Source organism: Gouania willdenowi, unplaced genomic scaffold (assembly GCF_900634775.1).
Source record: "Gouania willdenowi unplaced genomic scaffold, fGouWil2.1 scaffold_434_arrow_ctg1, whole genome shotgun sequence".
Lineage (NCBI taxonomy): Eukaryota > Metazoa > Chordata > Actinopteri > Blenniiformes > Gobiesocidae > Gouania > Gouania willdenowi.
In genome coordinates, this window is record NW_021145195.1 from 473189 (window position 1) to 496584 (window position 23396).

General features: G+C 36.9%; 1 long non-coding RNA gene and 10 other non-coding genes across 11 annotated transcripts; all 11 read left to right on the forward strand.

Annotated features, from left to right (window-relative positions):
- The first annotated feature begins 999 nt into the window (after positions 1-999).
- On the forward strand, positions 1000-17945 carry LOC114460402 (uncharacterized). The gene is made up of 3 exons (XR_003673611.1): positions 1000-1956; positions 2755-3070; positions 17783-17945. It is a non-coding gene; the product is annotated as an uncharacterized LOC114460402 (long non-coding RNA).
- Positions 4992-5063, forward strand: trnap-cgg (transfer RNA proline (anticodon CGG)). Its single transcript has one exon. It is a non-coding gene; the product is annotated as a tRNA-Pro (tRNA).
- trnap-agg (transfer RNA proline (anticodon AGG)) lies at positions 7785-7856 on the forward strand. The gene has a single exon. It is a non-coding gene; the product is annotated as a tRNA-Pro (tRNA).
- trnap-agg (transfer RNA proline (anticodon AGG)) lies at positions 9006-9077 on the forward strand. The gene has a single exon. It is a non-coding gene; the product is annotated as a tRNA-Pro (tRNA).
- On the forward strand, positions 10849-10920 carry trnap-agg (transfer RNA proline (anticodon AGG)). Its single transcript has one exon. It is a non-coding gene; the product is annotated as a tRNA-Pro (tRNA).
- On the forward strand, positions 12387-12458 carry trnap-agg (transfer RNA proline (anticodon AGG)). The gene has a single exon. It is a non-coding gene; the product is annotated as a tRNA-Pro (tRNA).
- trnap-agg (transfer RNA proline (anticodon AGG)) lies at positions 13302-13373 on the forward strand. Its single transcript has one exon. It is a non-coding gene; the product is annotated as a tRNA-Pro (tRNA).
- Positions 14830-14901, forward strand: trnap-agg (transfer RNA proline (anticodon AGG)). Its single transcript has one exon. It is a non-coding gene; the product is annotated as a tRNA-Pro (tRNA).
- Positions 15136-15207, forward strand: trnap-agg (transfer RNA proline (anticodon AGG)). The gene has a single exon. It is a non-coding gene; the product is annotated as a tRNA-Pro (tRNA).
- Positions 15751-15822, forward strand: trnap-ugg (transfer RNA proline (anticodon UGG)). Its single transcript has one exon. It is a non-coding gene; the product is annotated as a tRNA-Pro (tRNA).
- trnap-agg (transfer RNA proline (anticodon AGG)) lies at positions 16365-16436 on the forward strand. Its single transcript has one exon. It is a non-coding gene; the product is annotated as a tRNA-Pro (tRNA).
- Positions 17946-23396: the final 5451 nt, after the last annotated feature.

Genomic DNA, 23396 nt, shown 5'->3' on the forward strand with positions numbered 1-23396 from the left:
CATTGACAAACTTGTGAGGAAATTAAAACTTAAATTGGGTTTCTTCTTCCGCAATAAGACATGTTTTTCTTTTGGTGTAAAGAAGCGCCTTGTCTCTGCCACATTCTTATCTGTGTTAGATTATGGTGACCTTTTTTATATGAATGCTTCTTGTACATGTCTTCTGATGGTGGACTCTGTTTATCATTCTGCTCTGAGGTTCATCACAAACTGTAGAGCCATGACACATCACTGTGAGCTGTACTCTCGGGTGGGATGGCCTTCCCTATACACTAGGAGGCAGTGTCATTGGTTTACTTTTATTTTAAAGGCTCTTCTTGGATTACTGCCCTCTTACATCAGTACATTACTTACAAAGAGAAGTACGAACACTTATGCGCTGAGATCCAATGATCAGCTGTTGCTCACGGTTCCTTTTGCCCGCACAGAGCTGTGGAAAAAAGCCTTTGTACATGCAGCTCCTTGTGCTTGGAACATGCTGCAAAGAGACTGGAAGCTGACGGAGTTTTTATCCTTGAATGCCTTCAAAACGAAACTGAGAGAATTTGAGACTGCCTCAGCTCTCTGTAATTGTTTTATTTGATGCTTATGTTATCAGGTCATTTTAACGTAATGTAAATGTATTTCTGTTCAGTGTGTTGTAACTTTGCTGCCTCTTGGCCAGGACTCCCTTGAAAAAGAGGTTTTTAATCTAAATGGGATTTTTTTTCCTGGTTAAATAAAGGTGAAAAAAATTAAAAAAATAAATATATATATATATATATATATATCGTGATACCTATGAATCGATTTTTATCTGCCTTACGATTACTCGTTGCATCCCTACTAGTAGTAGACGTACCACAGTTCTAGAATCACTGCAACTCCAGCTACACTTCACCTTGCTCCAGGAAAGTGCTTTTCTTTCAGCCTCATATTTTCCCACTCATGTGTGAATGGGCTACAGATAACTTTGAGCTGGGCATTGTTAAAAGCTCACTAACCCATTCCTAACCATTGTGTGATTGTGCAGCAGCACCGATCCCGACCTCTGACCTGTCTCTCTCTTCCTGGAAGCTATAACCGAGCTGACAAAGCCATACTAACAATTCATTTAGTTAGTTAACTAACCCTAACACCCCTTCTCTTTCAACTAGTTTTATTTTATTTTATTTTATTTTACTTTGTTTTATTTTTGTTTTGTTTTGTTTGTTTGTTTGTGTTTTGTTTTCCCCTCTTTTCTTCTGTTCAGGTACCAACCGATCCCAAGAGAGGTTGCCAGGTGTTTGGAGACTACCCTTCCTCTGACAACAACCGATCATCTGCACGATATTCGGCCTGATGACTGCTTGATCATCTACAATGCTGACCAGAGGTGGATCAACCAGAGGTGGACCGGCCCTTTTTAAGTTCAGCTGACGACCCACACGGCAGTGAAGGTCGCGGAGTGGGTGACATGGATCCAAGCAGACGATTGTCGACACCAGCTAATGCTAACACTGGCTGACAACAACAAAGGGGGAACCGACAAGGCCACTGAGTGGGGCGGTGCAGTAACAACTACGCCGTCTAAACTGGCTTCTCAGGTGCGGTGCACAAAGAAGCGTTCCTTTGCCTTGTGGGATCACAGGAGCTGATCCTTTTTCATGAGACACACACTCAGTTGGAAAAAACGTTCTAAAACGAGAGCCTAGATCAAGCCCTGAGGACCCCGCCGACTTGGGACTTTTGTTCTTACTTTGCTTTGTTTATAAGCCACACCCATGGAAGGCTTATAGCTAGGTGGAGGGTGGACAATCTCACACCTGGCTGCAAGATGATACAGTCACAAGCCCTTCTGCTGTGATTGAGGAAAACACTCATTCTTCACTCATGATGCCGCCAATCAAGTGGGGTGGTTCTAACCATGGTTCCACTATTCTTCTGGCTATTGGTGACCCCAGTTACCAATGGGACCACTGAGCTCAGTCAATGAATGTGAGTGATGTCCTTGATATAAATTGGGATTTTTGCTTATCGAGATGGTAGTAGAGGTTTTGATGTTTGATGATTCATGTCATTGATAATAATGATGACGTTTTTAAAGGTTTTTGTTTATTTCCACATTTTTCTTGCTCTCACAGATACGTATGTCTGTCTCACAAAAAAAGAATATATCCAATGTATGATAATAACAATGCTAATGGTTTACCCTGACAGACAGAAAAGGTGGATCCAAGGTTATTCTCCTGGAATATAATAATTTTGTTTCTTGATTTGGTCGTTGATGGCGACCAAAAGTTAGGAATTGTTATTGTTATGGCAATTTTGGTTGCTTGCCCTTCCTCCAATTTTGGTTGCTTGCCCTTTCATTTAGTTTGTAATAAATCTTTTTTCATAAAATCATCATGCTTTGACTGTACTTCATCATTCAACCAGAGCACAAATTATGTTTCCAAATGAGGGCAACTGCAAATTTGCCGTGACAATACGTTCTGGAAGTCTCTTGTCAGCCAGTCCAACGACTATCCTGTCTCGGATCAGCTCATCATGCAATTGTCCATAATTACAATGTTCTGCTAGTGCATGCAGGGCAGTGACAAATGCATCTACAGTCTCATTTGGCTCTTGTTTCCGCATGTTGAAGCGTGCTCTTTTGTAAACAATATACTTCTGAACTATGAAAAAGTTTTGAAAGCCCTCCTTCACTTTAGCATATTCATGTTGATTGGCATTGTTTAGCTTCATCCCTCTCCCATGCAGTAAATTAAGGTATTAACCTGGTTTTCTTCTGAGTTTGAAGACAGATTGCTTGCTTGCCTGAACCTTTCAAACTTCTGGATCCACTTTGTCCACTCGTTTGGATGGGAGAAGTCAAAGGCCTCCGGTGGTTGGATGCTGAATGTAGCACTGGGTGCGCTAGCCCTCCTGGTAACGCCGACCCGGCCCTGCTCGTCCTCACCGTCACTTGCCATAGCGATGCTTTCTCCTCTCTATCTGCTGAAGACCTTGATGGAACCTTGGTTTAGGTGCATCCCACTTCTGACACCATGTGCGTCTTCTATTCTTTGGAGGAATGTGTACAAGAGTCGGACTGCGTGTCATCACTTAGGTACTTTATTTTTTTTTACACACCGCACCCCGTGACTCTACACACACACACTCTATTGATTGATCCAAACAACAGCTCGAGGTAAAGTTCAATATCAACAAGGGATATATATGTTTATCCGTATATGTTTGTTTGTGCACTTTCAGTCCATGATATTTAAACCATTTACCATTAGAAGACGTTCCACTCTTAGGGATTCTTGAAACTGAAGATGACTTTTCATTAAAAGTAATAAACCATCAGGAATAACTTTAGTTACAATGTTAAATTCTTTGCTAGTATCAGGGGATGATTTGATTAGTAATGCTCCTTCAGCGTCAAAGAGATCACTTATAGAAATAATACCTCAATCAACCCAGTTTTTTCTAAATATTGTTTTCCTTCTGATTGTATTGTTTTCATTATTCCAAATTATAGATTTGTGTGGGGAGAAATTGTGAGAGTAACATATTTTCCAAGCTGGAAGAGCCTGTTGATAAAAATTTACATATTTTGAATGGTAATTTGGCTATATTGTAATTACAAGTGAGTAGAAAACGAAGACCAGCAAGGTTGTTAAATATATTATTTGGAATAAAATACCAGATAGAATGAGGAGCTTTGAGACATTCCTTTATCTATTTAATACGGTGGCTGGGAAGTGTCAGGTGAATGCATTTACAGAAACGAACACAAATGCAAACAGGTCACAACACGAATGCAAACCGGCCACAACGGAAGTGTTTCCGACGGACCGGTATTACAGTCGGACGGGTATTATGATATGATAGCTTGATATGAAAAATATAAGAGTATCCTAATCAACTTTCACTTACTTTCATACGCGTTTCGATGTCTTCTTTCTGTTCTTCTCTGTTTTGGTGGGTTAAAAACATCCGCCAAAAACGTGTCCATCTGTAATACGGTTCGTTAGGACAGAGTAAATTGAGTTTTTCTGATTTCTCAATGCTAAGTTAATTTTTTAACTAAAGTGATGTAAAATTGGTTCAGAACATTGTATTCTAGGGCTTGTTGGTCTAGGAGTATGATTTTCGCTTAGGGTGCGAGCGGTCCCGGGTTCAAATGCCGGAGAAGCCCCATTGTGTATAGTAATTCATTGGTGGGTTTTTTAAGTATGTCTCAAATCTTTAGCATTCCTAACTGATGAAAAACATCTAGAAAAGTTAAAATGATTTCTTATTTCTCTTTACAAAAATGCAAATTGTCAATGGATCGTTAGTACAGAGTAAATTGAGTTTTTCTGATTTCTCAATGCTGTTCAGTTAAATTTTAACTAAAATGACGTTAAATTGGTTCAGAACATTGTAATCAAGGGCTTGTTGGTCTAGGAGTATGATTCTAGCTTAGGGTGCGAGAGGTCCCGGGTTCAAATCCCTGACAAGCCCCATTGTTTACAGTAATTAAATGGTTGGTTTTTTAAGTATGTCTCAAATTTTTAGCGTTCCAAACTGATGAAAAATGTCTAGAAACGTTGAAATGTTTTCTTATTTCTCTTTACAAAAATGCAAATTGTCAATGGTTCGTTAGTACAGAGTAAATTGAGTTTTTCTGATTTCTCAATGCTGTTCAGTTAAATTTGAACTAAAATGAGGTTAAAGTGGTTCAGAACATTGTAATCAATGGCTTGTTGGTCTCGGAGTATAATTCTGACTTTGGGTGTGAGGGGTGCCGGGTTCAAATCCTGGACAGTCCACATTGTATGTAGCATTTCATTGGTGAGTTTCTTAAGTATGTCTCAAAGCTTTAGCATTCCAAAGTGATGAAAAACGTGTTGAATTGTTTTCTTATTTTTCTTTACAAAAATCCAAATTGTCAATGGTTCGTTAGGACAGATGAAATTGAGTTTTTCTGATTTCCCAATGCTGTTAAGTAAATTTTTAACTAAAGTCATCTAAAATTGGTTCAGAACATTGCAATCAAGGGCTTGTTGGTCTAGGAGTATGATTCTCGCTTCGGGTGCGAGAGGTCCCGGGTTCAAATCCCGGACAAGCCCCATTGTGTATGGTAATTCATTGGTGGGTTTTTTCAGTATGTCTCAAATCTTTAGCATTCCAAACTGATGAAAAACGTCTAGAAAAGTTAAAATGATTTCCTATTTCTCTTTACAAAAATGCAAATTGTCAATGGTTCGTTAGTACAGTAAATTGAGATTTTATGATTTCTCAATGCTGTTACGTAAATTTTTAACTAAAGTGATGTAAAATTGGTTCATAACATTGTAATCAAGGGCTTGTCGGTCTAGGAGTATAATTTTTGCTTAGGGTGAGAGAGGTCCCGGGTTCAAATCCTGGACAAGCCCCATTGTGTAAAGTAATTCATTGGTGGGTTTTTTAAGTAAGTCTCAAATCTTTAGCATTCCAAACTGATGAAAAACGTGTAGAAAAGTTAAAATGTTTTCTTTTTTCTCTTTACAAAAATGCAAATTGTCAATGGTTCGTTAGTACATAGTAATTTGAGTTTTTCTGATTTCTCAATGCTGTTCAGTTAACACTAGCATGCCCAAGGTTTTCTTACTCCTGCTGCCCTGCCCAGAGGCCGCCAAATGACACTCATTTGCAACTCAGTGGGGCACCTCTCTTATGTAAATAAAGCCTTTCGATCGGAATGTGCAGCTGGGCAGTGACAAACTTTTGGGGGTTGGTGTAAATGATGGCCAGTGTTGAGAAACCAGTTTCTCCCAGGTAGATGTTTGTTAATCCAAATAACATTATATGGAATTATTGGATAAGAATGGCCAAATTAATATGAGCCATGTGTGTTGTGATCAATTAATAAACCACAATAAATAAAATTAGAAAAAGAAAAACAGTAATAAAGCAACCAAGCTCCTGTTTCCTACTCCTGTATTTTCACTATTTACCTTTATTGTTTTTGTGCTTATAAATCAAATGTATTGTTGCTATTTATGGTAAAGCAAGATTTCCGAGTGTGAAAAGGACTGTTTGAGTTTTCACTTTAAAAAGGTAAATTCGCGAGGTCCACCATTCACTAACCTGGTCCATGATTATTTTATTAAGCTATTATTTTACAAATTTGAAGAAAGTGCACAAGATGCACAAATAATCAATGCTTCAACAGGGAAAAACAAAAACCCAGGCAGGCACATCACCATAGATGAGCAACTTTTTCCAACTAAGACTCGCTGCTGTTTCTTGCAATACATTGCAACGAAGCCGGACAAGTTTGGTATCAAGTTCTGTGTGGCATGTGACCTTAAATCCAAGTATGTGTGCAAAATCATCCCATATCTTGGCAAAGACCCCAGTCGTCCACCTGGGGAGAGATTGTCTGAAAATGTGGTGATGAAGCTTATGGAACCGTTTATGGACAAAGGAAGAACTGTTACAACCGACAATTTTTTCACTTCATTGTCACTAGCACGTCGACTGCACAGCCGAAAGACCACCCTCCTTGGCACAGTCAATAAGAATCGCCGGGAGCTTCCAGATTCAGCTAAAAAGAATTTGGCCCGTGAGGAATTCAGCACACAAGTGTTTTCAACCTCTGGTGCCACACTGACTGTTTATGTGCCCAAACGAAAGAAGACTGTCTGCCTCCTCAGTAGCGTGCACAGCGTGGTGGAGACTGAGGCTACTCGGAAAAAAAAGCCGAACACAGTCACCGACTACAACAGCATGAAATGCAGTGTGGACGTCATGGACCAGATGGTTCTAAAGTACACTGTGCGTTCAGGAACACGGCGTTGGCCAGTCGCTGTGTTTTACAACATGATTGACATTGCAGCGCTGAACGCACATGTGCTTTATCAGGCATGCACTGGGGTCAAGGAGAGAAGGGTGGACTTCTTGCTGGAGCTTGCAAATGAGTTTGCCCGGTCTCATATGGCAGCCAAGGAGGTGAATGAGCAAAACCTTCAGCAACAACCACCCACACCTGATGTGGGGAAAAGGGCATTGTGCCAGGTGAAGTGTTGCTGCAGGAAAAACCGTGCCACCAAGCGTTGTATGTATTGTGACAAGTTTGCATGTGGCAAATGCATAAAGGAGGTGTGGCAGTGCCAGAATTGTTCACAAAATCTCTATTAAATAAATTTCACCAAGAATGCAAACAAACTGTTGCCGTCTCACTATTACTACTTACTACTTTCTGTTGCAAAAGTTGAAATATAAGTTGCAACCTCTATGTAGCTGCAGTATGGGAAACACAAAGGAGATTACAAAAGGTCTTTGTGTCCTGGAACCTACCTAGCCACCCCCCCACCCTAGTTGAGGGGGGAGTAGTGGCCTCAGTAACATAACAATGGTCACAAGCTGAGTTGTTCACACCCGCCAAATGACACCAGCTTGGACTTTAAAGGTATAGGTGTCAAATGACACCACTCTGGTCATGCTAGTGTTAAATTTTAACTAAAGTGATCTAAAATTGGTTCAGAACATTGCAATCAAGGGCTTGTTGGTCTAGGAGTATGATTCTTGCTTCGGGTGCGAAAGGTCCCGGGTTCAAATCCCGACAAGCCCCATTGTGTATGGTAATTCATTGGTGGGTTTTTTCAGTATGTCTCAAATCTTTAGCATTCCAAACTGATGAAAAACGTGTAGAAAAGTTAAAATGCTTTCTTTTTTCTCTTTACAAAAATGCAAATTGTCAATGGTTCGTTAGTACAGAGTAAATTGAGTTTTTCTGATTTCTCAATGCTGTTCAGTTAAATTTGAACTAAAATGATGTTAAATTGGTTCAGAACATTGTAATCAAGGGCTTGTTGGTCTAGGAGTATGATTGTCGCTTAGGGTGCGATAGGTCCCGGGTTCAAATTCCGGACAAGCCCCATTGTTTACAGTAAATAAATGGTGGGTTTTTTAAGTATGTCTCAAATCTTTAGCGTTCCAAACTGATGAAAAATGTCTAGAAACGTTAAAATGATTTCCAATTTGTCTTTACAAAAATGCAAATTGTCAATGGTTCGTAAAGACTGAGTAAATTGATTTTTCTGATTTCTCAATGATGTTAAGTTAATTTTAAACTAAAGTGATTTAAATTTAGTTCAGGACATGGCACTCAATGGCTTGTTGGTCTCGGAGTATAATTCTGACTTTGGGTGTGAGGGGTGCCGGGTTCAAATCCTGGACAGTCCACATTGTATGTAGCATTTCATTGGTGAGTTTCTTAAGTATGTCTCAAATCTTTAGCATTCCAAAGTGATGAAAAACGTGTTGAAATGTTTTCTTATTTTTCTTTACAAAAATGCAAATTGTCAATGGTTCGTTAGGACAGATGAAATTGAGTTTTTCTGATTTCCCAATGCTGTTAAGTACATTTTTAACTAAAGTGATCTAAAATTGGTTCAGAACATTGCAATCAAGGGCTTGTTGGTCTAGGAGTATGATTCTCTCTTCGGGTGTGTGAGGTCCCGGGTTCAAATCCCGGACAAGCCCCATTGTGTATGGTAGTTCATTGGTGGGTTTTTTCAGTATGTCTCAAATCTTTAGCATTCCAAACTGATGAAAAACGTCTAGAAAAGTTAAAATGATTTCTTATTTCTCTTTACAATAATGCAAATTGTCAATGGTTCGTTAGGACAGTAAATTGAGATTTTATGATTTCTCAATGCTGTTACGGAAATTTTTAACTAAAGTGATGTAAAATTGGTTCATAACATTGTAATCAAGGGCTTGGCGGTCTAGGAGTGTAATTTTTGCTTAGGGTGAGAGAGGTCCCGGGTTCAAATCCTGGACAAGCCCCATTGTGTATAGTAATTCATTGGTGGGTTTTTTAAGTAAGTCTCAAATCTTTAGCATTCCAAACTGATGAAAAACGTGTAGAAAAGTTGAAATGTTTTCTTTTTTCTCTTTACAAAAATGCAAATTGTCAATGGTTCGTTAGTACAGAGTAAATTGAGTTTTTCTGATTTCTCAATGCTGTTCAGTTAAATTTTAACTAAAATGATGTTAAATTGGTTCAGAAGATTGTAATCAAGGGCTTGTTGGTCTAGGAGTATGATTCTCGCTTAGGGTGCGAGAGGTCCCGGGTTCAAATCCCGGACAAGCCCCATTGTTTACAGTAATTAAATGGTTGGTTTTTTAATTATGTCTCAAATCTTTAGCGTTCCAAACTGATGAAAAATGTCTAGAAACGTTGAAATGTTTTCTTATTTCTCTTTACAAAAATGCAAATTGTCAATGGTTCGTTAGGACAGATGAAATTGAGTTTTTCTGATTTCCCAATGCTGTTAAGTGAATTTTTAACTAAAGTGATGTAAAATTGGCTCATAACATTGTAATCAAGGGCTTGTTGGTCAAGGAGTATAAGTTTTGCTTAGGGTGAGAGCGGTCCCGGGTTCAAATCCTGGACAAGCCCCATTGTGTATAGTAATTCATTGGTGGGTTTTTTAAGTATGTCTCAAATCTTTAGCATTCCAAACTGATGAAAAAGGTGTAGAAAAGTTAAAATGTTTTCTTTTTTCTCTTTACAAAAATGCAAATTGTCAATGGTTCGTTAGTACAGAGTAAATTGAGTTTTTCTGATTTCTCAATGCTGTTCAGTTAAATTTTAACTAAAATGAGGTTAAAGTGGTTCAGAACATTGTAATCAAGGGCTTGTTGGTCTAGGAGTATAATTTTTGCTTAGGGTGAGAGAGGTTCCGGGTTCAAATCCTGGACAAGCCCCATTGTGTATAGTAATTCATTGGTGGGTTTTTTAAGTCATTCTCAAATCTTTAGCATTCCAAACTGATGAAAAACGTCTAGAAAAGTTAAAATGATTTCTTATTTCTCTTTACAAAAATGCAAATTGTCAATGGTTCGTTAGGACAGTAAATTGAGATTTTATGATTTCTCAATGCTGTTACGTAAATTTTTAACTAAAGTGATGTAAAATTGGTTCATAACATTGTAATCAAGGGCTTGTTGGTCTAGGAGTATAATTTTTGCTTAGGGTGAGAGAGGTCCCGGGTTCAAATCCTGGACAAGCCCCATTGTGTATAGTAATTCATTGGTGGGTTTTTTAAGTAAGTCTCAAATCTTTAGCATTCCAAACTGATGAAAAACGTGTAGAAAAGTTGAAATGTTTTTTTATTTCTCTTTACAAAAATGCAAATTGTCAATGGTTCGTTAGGACAAATGAAATTGAGTTTTTCTGATTTCTCAATGCTGTTAAGTAAATTTTTAACTAAAGTGATCTAAAATTGGTTCATAACATTGCAATCAATGGCTTCTTGGTCTAGGAGTATGATTCTCGCTTCGGGTGCGAGAGGTCCCGGGTTTAAATCCCGGACAAGCCCCATTGTGTATAGTAATTCATTGGTGGGTTTTTTAAGTATGTCTCAAATCTTTAGCATTCCAAAGTGATGAAAAACGTCTAGAAAAGTTAAAGTGATTTCTTATTTCTCTTTACAAAAATGCAAATTGTCAATGGTTCGTTAGGACAGTAAATTGAGATTTTATGATTTCTCAATGCTGTTATGTAATTTTTAACTAAAGTGATGTAAAATTGGTTCATAACATTGTAATGAAGGGCTTGTCGGTCTAGGAGTATAATTTTTGCTTAGGGTGAGAGAGGTTCCGGGTTCAAATCCTGGACAAGCCCCATTGTGTATAGTAATTCATTGGTGGGTTTTTTAAGTAAGTCTCAAATCTTTAGCATTCCAAACTGATGAAAAACGTGTAGAAAAGTTAAAATGTTTTCTTTTTTCTCTTTACAAAAATGCAAATTGTCAATGGTTCGTTAGTACAGAGTAAATTGAGTTTTTCTGATTTCTCAATGCTGTTCAGTTAAATTTTAACTAAAATGATGTTAAATTGGTTCAGAAGATTGTAATCAAGGGCTTGTTGGTCTAGGAGTATGATTCTCGCTTAGGGTGCGAGAGGTCCCGGGTTCAAATCCCGGACAAGCCCCATTGTTTACAGTAATTAAATGGTTGGTTTTTTAATTATGTCTCAAATCTTTAGCGTTCCAAACTGATGAAAAATGTCTAGAAACGTTGAAATGTTTTCTTATTTCTCTTTACAAAAATGCAAATTGTCAATGGTTCGTTAGGACAGATGAAATTGAGTTTTTCTGATTTCCCAATGCTGTTAAGTGAATTTTTAACTAAAGTGATGTAAAATTGGCTCATAACATTGTAATCAAGGGCTTGTTGGTCAAGGAGTATAAGTTTTGCTTAGGGTGAGAGCGGTCCCGGGTTCAAATCCTGGACAAGCCCCATTGTGTATAGTAATTCATTGGTGGGTTTTTTAAGTATGTCTCAAATCTTTAGCATTCCAAACTGATGAAAAAGGTGTAGAAAAGTTAAAATGTTTTCTTTTTTCTCTTTACAAAAATGCAAATTGTCAATGGTTTGTTAGTACAGAGTAAATTGAGTTTTTCTGTTTTCTCAATGCTGTTCAGTTAAATTTTAACTAAAATGAGGTTAAAGTGGTTCAGAACAATGTAATCAAGGGCTTGTTGGTCTAGGAGTATAATTTTTGCTTAGGGTGAGAGAGGTTCCGGGTTCAAATCCTGGACAAGCCCCATTGTGTATAGTAATTCATTGGTGGGTTTTTTAAGTCATTCTCAAATCTTTAGCATTCCAAACTGATGAAAAACGTGTAGAAAAGTTGAAATGTTTTTTTATTTCTCTTTACAAAAATGCAAATTGTCAATGGTTCGTTAGGACAGATGAAATTGAGTTTTTCTGATTTCTCAATGCTGTTAAGTAAATTTTTAACTAAAGTGATCTAAAATTGGTTCATAACATTGCAATCAATGGCTTCTTGGTCTAGGAGTATGATTCTCGCTTCGGGTGCGAGAGGTCCCGGGTTTAAATCCCGGACAAGCCCCATTGTGTATAGTAATTCATTGGTGGGTTTTTTAAGTATGTCTCAAATCTTTAGCATTCCAAACTGATGAAAAACGTCTAGAAAAGTTAAACTGATTTCTTATTTCTCTTTACAAAAATGCAAATTGTCAATGGTTCGTTAGGACAGTAAATTGAGATTTTATGATTTCTCAATGCTGTTACGTAAATTTTTAACTAAAGTGATGTAAAATTGGTTCATAACATTGTAATCAATGGCTTGTTGGTCAAGGAGTATAAGTTTTGCTTAGGGTGAGAGCGGTCCCGGGTTCAAATCCTGGACAAGCCCCATTGTGTATAGTATTTCATTGGTGGGTTTTTTAAGTATGTCTCAAATCTTTAGCATTCCAAACTGATGAAAAAGGTGTAGAAAAGTTAAAATGTTTTCTTTTTTCTCTTTACAAAAATGCAAATTGTCAATGGTTCGTTAGTACAGAGTAAATTGAGTTTTTCTGATTTCTCAATGCTGTTCAGTTAAATTTTAACTAAAATGAGGTTAAAGTGGTTCAGAACATTGTAATCAAGGGCTTGTTGGTCTAGGAGTATGATTCTCGCTTAGGGTGCGAGAGGTCCCGGCTTCAAATCCCGGACAAGCCCCATTGTTTACAGTAATTTAATGGTGGGTTTTTTAAGTATGTCTCAAATCTTTAGCGTTCCAAACTGATGAAAAATGTCTAGAAACGTTAAAATGATTTCCTATTTGTCTTTACAAAAATGCAAATTGTCAATGGTTCGTAAAGACTGAGTAAATTGATTTTTCTGATTTCTCAATGATGTTAAGTTAATTTTAAACTAAAGTGATTTAAATTTAGTTCAGGACATGGCACTCAATGGATTGTTGGTCTCGGAGTATAATTCTGACTTTGGGTATGAGGGGTGCCGGGTTCAAATCCTGTACAGTCCACAGTGTATGTAGCATTTCATTGGTGAGTTTCTTAAGTATGTCTCAAATCTTTAGCTTTCCAAAGTGATGAAAAACGTGTTGAAATGTTTTCTTATTTTTCTTTACAAAAATCCAAATTGTCAATGGTTCGTTAGGACAGATGAAATTGAGTTTTTCTGATTTCCCAATGCTGTTAAGTGAATTTTTAACTAAAGTGATGTAAAATTGGCTCATAACATTGTAATCAAGGGTTTGTTGGTCAAGGAGTATAAGTTTTGCTTAGGGTGAGAGCGGTCCCGGGTTCAAATCCTGGACAAGCCCCATTGTGTATAGTAATTCATTGGTGGATTTTTTAAGTATGTCTCAAATCTTTAGCATTCCAAACTGATGAAAAAGGTGTAGAAAAGTTAAAATGTTTTCTTTTTTCTCTTTACAAAAATGCAAATTGTCAATGGTTCGTTAGTACAGAGTAAATTGAGTTTTTCTGATTTCTCAATGCTGTTCAGTTAAATTTTAACTAAAATGAGGTTAAAGTGGTTCAGAACATTGTAATCAAGGGCTTGTTGGTCTAGGAGTATGATTCTCGCTTAGGGTGCGAGAGGTCCCGGCTTCAAATCCCGGACAAGCCCCATTGTTTACAGTAATTAAATGGTGGGTTTTTTTAAGTATGTCTCAAATCTTTAGCGTTCCAAACTAATGAAAAATGTCTAGAAACGTTAAAATGATTTCCTATTTGTCTTTACAAAAATGCAAATTGTCAATGGTTCGTAAAGACTGAGTAAATTGATTTTTCTGATTTCTCAATGATGTTAAGTTAATTTTAAACTAAAGTGATTTAAATTTAGTTCAGGACATGGCAATCAATGGCTTGTTGGTCTCGGAGTATAATTCTGACTTTGGGTGCGAGAGGTCCTGGGTTCAAATCCCGGACCAGCCCCATTGATCACAGTAATTAAATGGTGGGTTTTTAAGTATGTCTCAAATCTTTAGCGTTCCAAACTGATGAAAAAAGTCTAGAAACGTTAAAATGATTTCCTATTTGTCTTTACAAAAATGCAAATTGTCAATGGTTCGTAAAGACTGAATAAATTGATTTTTCTGATTTCTCAATGATGTTAAGTTAATTTTAAACTAAAGTGATTTAAATTTAGTTCAGGACATGGCACTCAATGGCTTGTTGGTCTCGGAGTATAATTCTGACTTTGGGTGTGAGGGGTGCCGGGTTCAAATCCTGGACAGTCCACAGTGTATGTAGCATTTCATTGGTGAGTTTCTTAAGTATGTCTCAAATCTTTAGCATTCCAAAGTGATGAAAAACGTGTTGAAATGTTTTCTCATTTTTCTTTACAAAAATCCAAATTGTCAATGGTTCGTTAGGACAGATGAAATTGAGTTTTTCTGATTTCCCAATGCTGTTAAGTAAATTTTTAACTAAAGTGATGTAAAATTGGTTCATAACATTGTAATCAAGGGCTTGTCGGTCTAGGAGTATAATTTTTGCTTAGGGTGAGAGAGGTCCCGGGTTCAAATCCTGGACAAGCCCCATTGTGTATAGTAATTTATTGGTGGGTTTTTTAAGTAAGTCTCAAATCTTTAGCATTCCAAACTGATGAAAAACGTGTAGAAAAGTTGAAATGTTTTCTTATTTCTCTTTACAAAAATGCAAATTGTCAATGGTTCGTTAGGACAGATGAAATTGAGTTTTTCTGATTTCTCAATGCTGTTAAGCAAATTTTTAACTAAAGTGATCTAAAATTGGTTCATAACATTGCAATCAATGGCTTCTTGGTCTAGGAGTATGATTCTCGCTTCGGGTGCGAGAGGTCCCGGGTTTAAATCCCGGACAAGCCCCATTGTGTATAGTAATTCATTGGTGGGTTTTTTAAGTATGTCTCAAATCTTTAGCATTCCAAACTGATGAAAAACGTCTAGAAAAGTTAAAGTGATTTCTTATTTCTCTTTACAAAAATGCAAATTGTCAATGGTTCGTTAGGACAGTAAATTGAGATTTTATGATTTCTCAATGCTGTTACGTAAATTTTTAACTAAAGTGATGTAAAATTGGTTCATAACATTGTAATCAAGGGCTTGTCGGTCTAGGAGTATGATTCTCGCTTAGGGTGCGAGAGGTCCCGGGTTCAAATCCCGGACAAGCCCCATTGTTTACAGTAATTAAATGGTGGGTTTTTTAAGTATGTCTCAAATCTTTAGCGTTCCAAACTGATGAAAAATGTCTAGAAACGTTAAAGTGATTTCTTATTTCTCTTTACAAAAATGCAAATTGTCAATGGTTCGTTAGGACAGTAAATTGAGATTTTATGATTTCTCAATGCTGTTCAGTTAAATTTTAACTAAAATGATGTTAAATTGGTTCAGAAGATTGTATTCAAGGGCTTGTTGGTCTAGGAGTATGATTCTCGCTTAGGGTGCGAGAGGTCCCGGGTTCAAATCCCGGACAAGCCCCATTGTTTACAGTAATTAAATGGTGGGTTTTTTAAGTATGTCTCAAATCTTTAGCGTTCCAAACTGATGAAAAATGTCTAGAAACGTTAAAATGATTTCCTATTTGTCTTTACAAAAATGCAAATTGTCAATGGTTCGTAAAGACTGAATAAATTGATTTTTCTGATTTCTCAATGATGTTAAGTTAATTTTAAACTAAAGTGATTTAAATTTAGTTCAGGACATGGCACTCAATGGCTTGTTGGTCTCGGACTATAATTCTGACTTTGGGTGTGAGGGGTGCCGGGTTCAAATCCTGGACAGTCCACATTGTATGTAGCATTTCATTGGTGAGTTTCATAAGTATGTCTCAAATCTTTAGCATTCCAAAGTGATGAAAAATGTGTAGAAGAGTTGAAATGATTTCTTATTTCTCTTTACAAAAATGCAAATTGTCAATGGTTCGTTAGGACAGATGAAATTGAGTTTTTCTGATTTCCCAATGCTGTTAAGTAAATTTTTAACTAAAGTGATCTAAAATTGGTTCAGAACATTGCAATCAAGGGCTTGTTGGTCTAGGAGTATGATTCTCGCTTTGGGTGCGAGAGGTCCCGGGTTCAAGTCCCGGACAAGCCCCATTGTGTGTGGTAATTCATTTGTGGGTTTGTTCAGTATGTCTCAAATCTGTAGCATTCCAAACTGATGAAAAACGTCTAGAAAAGTTAAAATGATTTCTTATTTCTCTTTACAAAAATGCAAATTGTCAATGGTTCGTTAGGACAGTAAATTGAGATTTTATGATTTCTCAATGCTGTTACGTAAATTTTTAACTAAAGTGATGTAAAATTGGTTCATAACATTGTAATCAGGCGCTTGTTGGTCAAGGAGTATAAGTTTTGCTTAGGGTGAGAGCGGTCCCGGGTTCAAATTCTGGACAAGCCCCATTGTGTATAGTAATTCATTGGTGGGTTTTTTAAGTATGTCTCAAATCTTTAGCATTCCAAACTGATGAAAAAGGTGTAGAAAAGTTAAAATGTTTTCTTTTTTCTCTTTACAAAAATGCAAATTGTCAATGGTTCGTTAGTACAGAGTAAATTGAGTTTTTCTGATTTCTCAATGCTGTTCAGTTAAATTTTAACTAAAATGAGGTTAAAGTGGTTCAGAACTTTGTAATCAAGGGCTTGTTGGTCTAGGAGTATGATTCTCGCTTAGGGTGCGAGAGGTCCCGGCTTCAAATCCCGGACAAGCCCCATTGTTTACAGTAATTAAATGGTGGGTTTTTTAAGTATGTCTCAAATCTTTAGCGTTCCAAACTAATGAAAAATGTCTAGAAACGTTAAAATGATTTCCTATTTGTCTTTACAAAAATGCAAATTGTCAATGGTTCGTAAAGACTGAGTAAATTAATTTTTCTGATTTCTCAATGATGTTAAGTTAATTTTAAACTAAAGTGATTTAAATTTAGTTCAGGACATGGCACTCAATGGCTTGTTGGTCTCGGAGTATAATTCTGACTTTGGTTGTGAGGGGTGCCGGGTTCAAATCCTGGACAGTCCACATTGTATGTAGCATTTCATTGGTGAGTTTCTTAAGTATGTCTCAAATCTTTAGCATTCCAAAGTGATGAAAAACGTCTAGAAAAGTTAAAATGCTTTCTTATTTCTCTTTACAAAAATGCAAATTGTCAATGGTTCGTTAGGACATTGTCAGTAAGGAATAATGACACACAGCAGCTTAAGGACACAGCAGGTTATTTTAATTTACTTTACTTTGCAACATTCAAGACAAAAGACAAATCTTCCATATTACAATAAACTGTGTGTGTGTGTGTGTGTGTGTGTGTGTGTGTGTGTGTGTGTGTGTGTGTGTGTGTGTGTGTGTGTGTGTGTGTGTGTGTGTGTGTGTGTGTGTGTGTGTGTGTGTGTAGGCCTCATGTGCAGTGTGTGCACATGAGGATACATGTGTATCCAACTCTTCACCCCAGTTAGGTATGGGGTGCTGAATGTAAAGACTCGATCACATTTTCATAGCCAACATGTTTTGAACATTTAGCTGACTTTCCTCACATTTAGCAATTTTTTTCTTTCATTTGAGACAGAAATTCATGAAAAACAGCATGTTCTATATCATTATTAAAAAAGTGTACTGATGGAAAACTAATCTAAATGTAAATATTAAATCTGAATGTAAATATTAAATCCTAATGTTAAATCTGAATCTAAAACCCACACTTCACACACCCCACCACTGACTGAGCCTCAGTCAGTGGTGGGGTGGCGACCGATTTAACATTTGGATTTAACATTAAGGCTTCCTCAGAGCCAGAGCGTTTGAGCTCTTTTTACGGTAGCTTTGGCTTCCTCCACCAAAGCCGGCACTCTGCTGCCACTTGGCCACCACCCTGTGAGCATTGGCTTCAGCTCTTGGTGACATCATCGACTAGTTGACGTCGACTCGTATGCACATGAAGTCGACTTTTCAAATTATGAAGTTGTTCAACCCCTAGTACATATATGTATAGACATTATATACTGTACATGTTAGGCAGTTGTTAGACACTCAGAAAATATTAATATTATGTTGTGTGTGTTCACAGAAAAACAAGCTTCCCTCTCTTTTGAGGACTTGCTGGCCTTTGTGAGTGGTGCAGATGCAGAACCACCACTGGGTTTCCAAAAGCAGGTGGTGATCCAATCCTTCGATCAGGAAGATGGTACCAAAAGATTTCCATTCGCTTCTACCTGTGCTTTGACCTTCTCCCTTCCAAGAGGTGTTAAGTCTGAGGAAGAACAGACATCATCATAGATGCAGTCCGTGGGTCACTGGGCTTTGGCAAAGTGTAATGTAAATAGTGTAATTCAAAAGGATTGATTTTTTTGTTTGTTTTTTCCCCAAGAAAAAAACAAACCTAAGATTCAGCAGTTGGTACATGTTGTAAAATGTATTGTTCTAGGAAAACTGTTTAGATTCTGAGACCAACAAATGGATGTCTAATGTGAGGAGTAGAGTTATCAATATTTTTTTTACCTGTGTTTGAATTCAGTCTGCAGAAAGATTGATCATTCATTGTTTTTCATGTTTTGCATGCATGCTCTTTTACTGCAATTCTGCCAATAGTGCTCAATAGTCTTATTTAAGTTGGTTTTGAGTCAAGATGTTTTAATAAAATGTTATTTCAAACTGTCTGAATGGTAGAGTGCGTTAATACAATATAACTAGCACATCTGCAGTGTTTGGAGGTGTCTCCTATGAAGATAAAGTATCAAGTTGACTAAAAGCTGTTTTTCCGTACCTCGAGAGCAGAGGTGCCAAAATTCTTTTCATTGAAGGGCCAAAAATCAATTGCGGTGGAGGGTCGCGGGCCAAAACTAAACATTCATGGTTGCATTGCATGAAATAACATACCAATAACATAACTGTGCAAAATAAACACTTACGTAGTTTTGAAATTGAAGAACACTTTTCTTTATTGTGTTTAATGGCATAAAATCGAAATGTCTTCAGACATTTAGTGCAATAAAAATTCGAGAAAATGCAACACCATACCCCGCCTATACGATCGAAACACTATTTTCCATTGCCTTGAACAATCTTCTAAAACTCATGAAAAATAATATAATTGGACATTTTTTTCTTAAAAATCACTGTACTATATTACCTTAATTTTGGTTGAAATACAGAGTATGTAAAGTACGATAACAATAGAGCATAACATACTAAAAATAATACAAAACCAATCGCTTGCAGGCCAACTTTGGACGGCCCTGCTCTAGTGTAGAAATGGAACCAAATGTATTACAAATGAGTAAGGGTACATGTACGGTAATTTACATACAATGTTTTATTCATAAACTATAAACTCTGATTACAGATTTAAACACATTAGACAGTGAGGTAGACACTCAGAGATAAGTCAACTAAAGGTCTTTCAGTAATACATAGCTGCATGTCACAGGTGTGAGGTCACTGCAATTGAAGCAGCAGTTACTTTTATAGAAAAGTACTTCAATAATTGAAATTATCTTTAGCCTTCATTGTTCCCATTTTCTTATATTCTAAGTCTATACGGGCTTTGTGGAATGGGGAGAGGTGCCTGACACAGACAAAGAGACACAACACTAAATACTACTCAAACAATTGGGGACGGATAACATCCCTCAATGACATGTATAAATCCAGTGCCTCTGATGTGTTGTTTGGAAAGCCGAACCCAGATTCTTCCATGGTAATGGTACAGAGATCAAAAATGTCCTCGTCACATGGGATGGTTGTTAGGAAGTTGCAGGTCTGCTTGGCTGTAGCCAGGTCAATGGCATTAACATGGACTATGTGGTCATTTGCACCCCACAAATGAGGTGCTGAAAACATGATGTTGGGTATCCCACTGGGCACAGTAGGGTTTTTAGATGGTTGGATGCGATGTGTGTTCCAGATATTTCTTATCTCATTTAACTGCTCCTGAAAAAATAAGAGATGAAGGTCACACATTACTCTTAAAGAGAGAGAGTGAGAGAGAAACACAGACTAAGAGAGACAGTAGAGGAGAATTAAACCGTATTTAACGTTGAATATACATTTTACATATACTGTACACACACAATGCATGGAATACAGGTCAAAGTGTATTCTCAAGCAATATTTTGTAAAAAAAAAAAAAAAATTCTTCTTGCCTGCAACTGCAGATAAGTATTTCAAGTTAATTAGAGTATATGTATCGCACTTGAATGAACCACGTTGTGCTTGGAGTTATGTTATTTCACTTTCTTTTTCAAACATAAATATATAGCAGCATTGTATCTCATGCACTCCTCTCTGAGCTTCGTCAGAACAACACAATGCATGGATCGACCTGCATCTCCCCCAAAAAGGCCTTGATCTTTGAGCTCTCCCAGTAGCTGTATCCATTATTTAATGCCCTCCTTCTGAATGATACCCCACCAACTTTCAATTCTTTGATTAGCAGTGCTTGCTCCTCCAATGTAGCTTCATTCGGCTGCTCTGCTATCCAAACAATGGTGACGCATGAATACCTAGACAAAGGTGGGAAAGTAACTTAGTACATTTACTCAAGCACTGTAGTTAAGTACAATAATATAATATATTAATAATATTAATATTATATTATATTTACTTTTTAAAAAATTGTATAGGGTTTGAAAAGGCCTATTTCTTCCAGCATTGGATATCATGAACAATGATGTTTTCTGTTCCTAGATCTGAGCGGACAATCCTTGGGGCACCTCCAACTTGTTCCATGGCTTCAACAAAGTAGCCTCCAATCACATGTGGATCACTGCTTGTTAGGGCTACTTTCAACCAGATGATCTTTCTTTAAAACCCATCAATGCACCCGTTAATACAGATGCCATAGGGTTTCAGTTTATCGTAGGAATCGAAGTGCCAAATAAAATTTGGTCCTTCAGAAAAATATTGCCTCCTGCTGAGTCGTCGTCTCTGGCGCACTCTGCTACTCACAGATCGAGCTCTGACAGGATCAATCTCGCGTCCTCTTTTCGTACATTAAGTCCGTGTCCCAGACACTTTCCGTACATCCACCTGTAACCAGAATGTCTCCCAGGGCCTCTCAATTGCTCACTGGTAAAATCTATAACTTCTTGCAAGTCCGAAAATTGTTGACGACAAAGTTTGTGTTCTCTGACCTAATTACTGTGACTTAATTAAGTCGCAGCGCGAGATACATTTTTTTTTTTATCCATGTCACCTCCAGGCAATGGCCTGGGTCATGATTTTAATTTAAATTATTTTAATCAAACATGAGCACATCTCCTCTGCCTGCTTTTTATAAAAGTGTGAAACCTGCGGAGGAAGGAGAGGATTGGGTAGGTGAACTCTCTGTACTGGATTCTCCAAGAGCCAGTCCTGTGGGAGACCCGTCTGGACCTTCCTGGCTGGGCAGGTCAGAGTCTGGCCTTGAGACTACAGACTGCAGGGGTTGTTACCCTGGGACAGTTTATTTATGTTACAAAATATTTTATCTCTTAATCCTCCAGTTGAACAACAGGTAGATTGTTTCATTTGTTTCTGTATTAGTTTGATATTGTCAATAACTAGTACAGTGCCCATCGGAAGTATGCATTCATATAGTGGGCGCTTAAGGAGAGTTGTCAATTACGGGTGTTATGGCAATTATTATATTCATCATCATATCGTCAAATGTATGTTCATGTGTAAAATTTGTCATGTTTTAATACATGATGACTGCATTACTCTTTGCACTTTTTGAACAGCTGAGTCATGTTAGATTAAACAGTACAGATCGTATTGTACTCAGTGCAACACAGAGTCTCTGCTGAAGGCCAAACTCAAACTCACATGCAGATATACACGAACACACACACTATCAAGGAAAGATAAGAGTGGCGCCCAATCTTAATCATAATATACACGCCTTCATCATCCTCAAACGTTTCCACTGTTGGGCATGTGACTCCCTCCTTCTCCTCACCTCAGGGTGGAACTTTTTCTGTTATCTGTATAAAAGCTTAAGCTGTGAAACTGTTAGTTAGAGTGGGTCTTGCCTTTTTGCTCTGCCACGAGCCTTTTGCCTTTCATTCTTTCAGGATGGAAGCTTCTTTTTTACTCCTTTTTTATTTAATTTTATAATAAATCTTTTTCATAAAATCATCAATACTCCGACTGGACTCCATCATTCAACCAGAGCAAAAAATCATGTCTCCAAATGAGGTCAAAAGCAAATTTGCCGTGACAGGGTGAAAATGCAGTAAGGCATGAACAAATTAGAAAAATGTGAAAAATACTAACATTTTTGAGGTAAGGCTATAATAAGGCATGAAATATTCCAAAAAATTGGACTATTTCTTCCTTTGATAAGGCCATCATGAGACCCTAAAAACTAGTTCAAATATGATGAGCACACTTAAATTAGGGTGAAAACTCAGTAAGGCATGAAAAATTTGAAAAATGTGAAAAATACTCAATTTTTCGAGGTAAGGCTATAATAAGGCAAAAAATATTCTAAAATTTTGGATTTTTTTTTCTGAGATAAGGCTATCTTAAGACCCTAAAAACTAGTTCAAATATGATGAACACGCTTAAATTGCATGAAAAATTAGGTTAAAATGTGGTAAGGCATGAAAAACACCCAAATTTCAGAGGAAACACTATATGTGGTCATTCCTGCCTGTTTGTTGCCTGATCTAGTCACATCTCAGAAACTACACAAGGCTGGTCTTGGTTCGTACTTGAATAGGAGACCAATGAAAGTTCCAGATTCCACAAAGAATATACAGTCACTTATTAAGGCTAAAGAAAGCGTTCAAAATAAAAACTTAGGTAAGGCCATCATAAGACCCTAAAAACTAGTTCAAAACACATGAGCATACTTAAATTTGGGCAAAAATGCAGTAAGGCATGAAAAAATTAGAAAAATGTGAAAAATACTAAAATATTTGAGGTAAGGCTATAATAAGGCATGAAATATTCCAAAATTTTGAATTTTTTTTCTGAGATAAGGTTATCATAAGCCCCAAGAAAAAGTTCAAATAAGGTGAGCATACCTAAATTTGGTGCTCAAAATAGAAAAATGTGGAATAAAACCAAAATTTTTGAGGTAAAGCTATAGTAAGGCATAAAAATTCAAAATGTTTGGACTTTTTTTTTCTTGGTAAGGCCATCGTAAGACCCTAAAAACTGGTTCACAAAACATGAGCACACTTAAATTAGGGTGAAAATGCAGTAAGGCATGAACGAATTAGAAAAATGTGAAAAATACTAACATTTTTTAGGTAAGGCTATAATAAGCCATGAAATATTCCAAAAATTTGGATTGTGTTTTTCTGATATAAAGCTATCATAAGACCATTAAAACAAGTTCAAATAGGATGAGCACACTTAAATTGAGACGAAAATGCCGTACGGCATGAAAAATTTTAAAAATGTGAAAATTACTAAAATTTTCGAAGTAAGGCTATTGACAGGCATACAAATTCCAAAATTTACATTTTTTTTTTTAGATGAGGCTATCATAAGACCCTAAAAGCTAGTTCAAATAATATGAGAATACATAAATTGGTGTTCAAAATAGAAAAATATGAAAACATTTTTGAGGTAAGGCTATCGTAAAGCATAAAAATTCAAAAACTTTGGACTATTTCTTTCTTTAATAAGGCCATCATGAGACCCTAAAAACTAGTTCAAATATGATGAGCACACTTAAATTAGGATGAAAA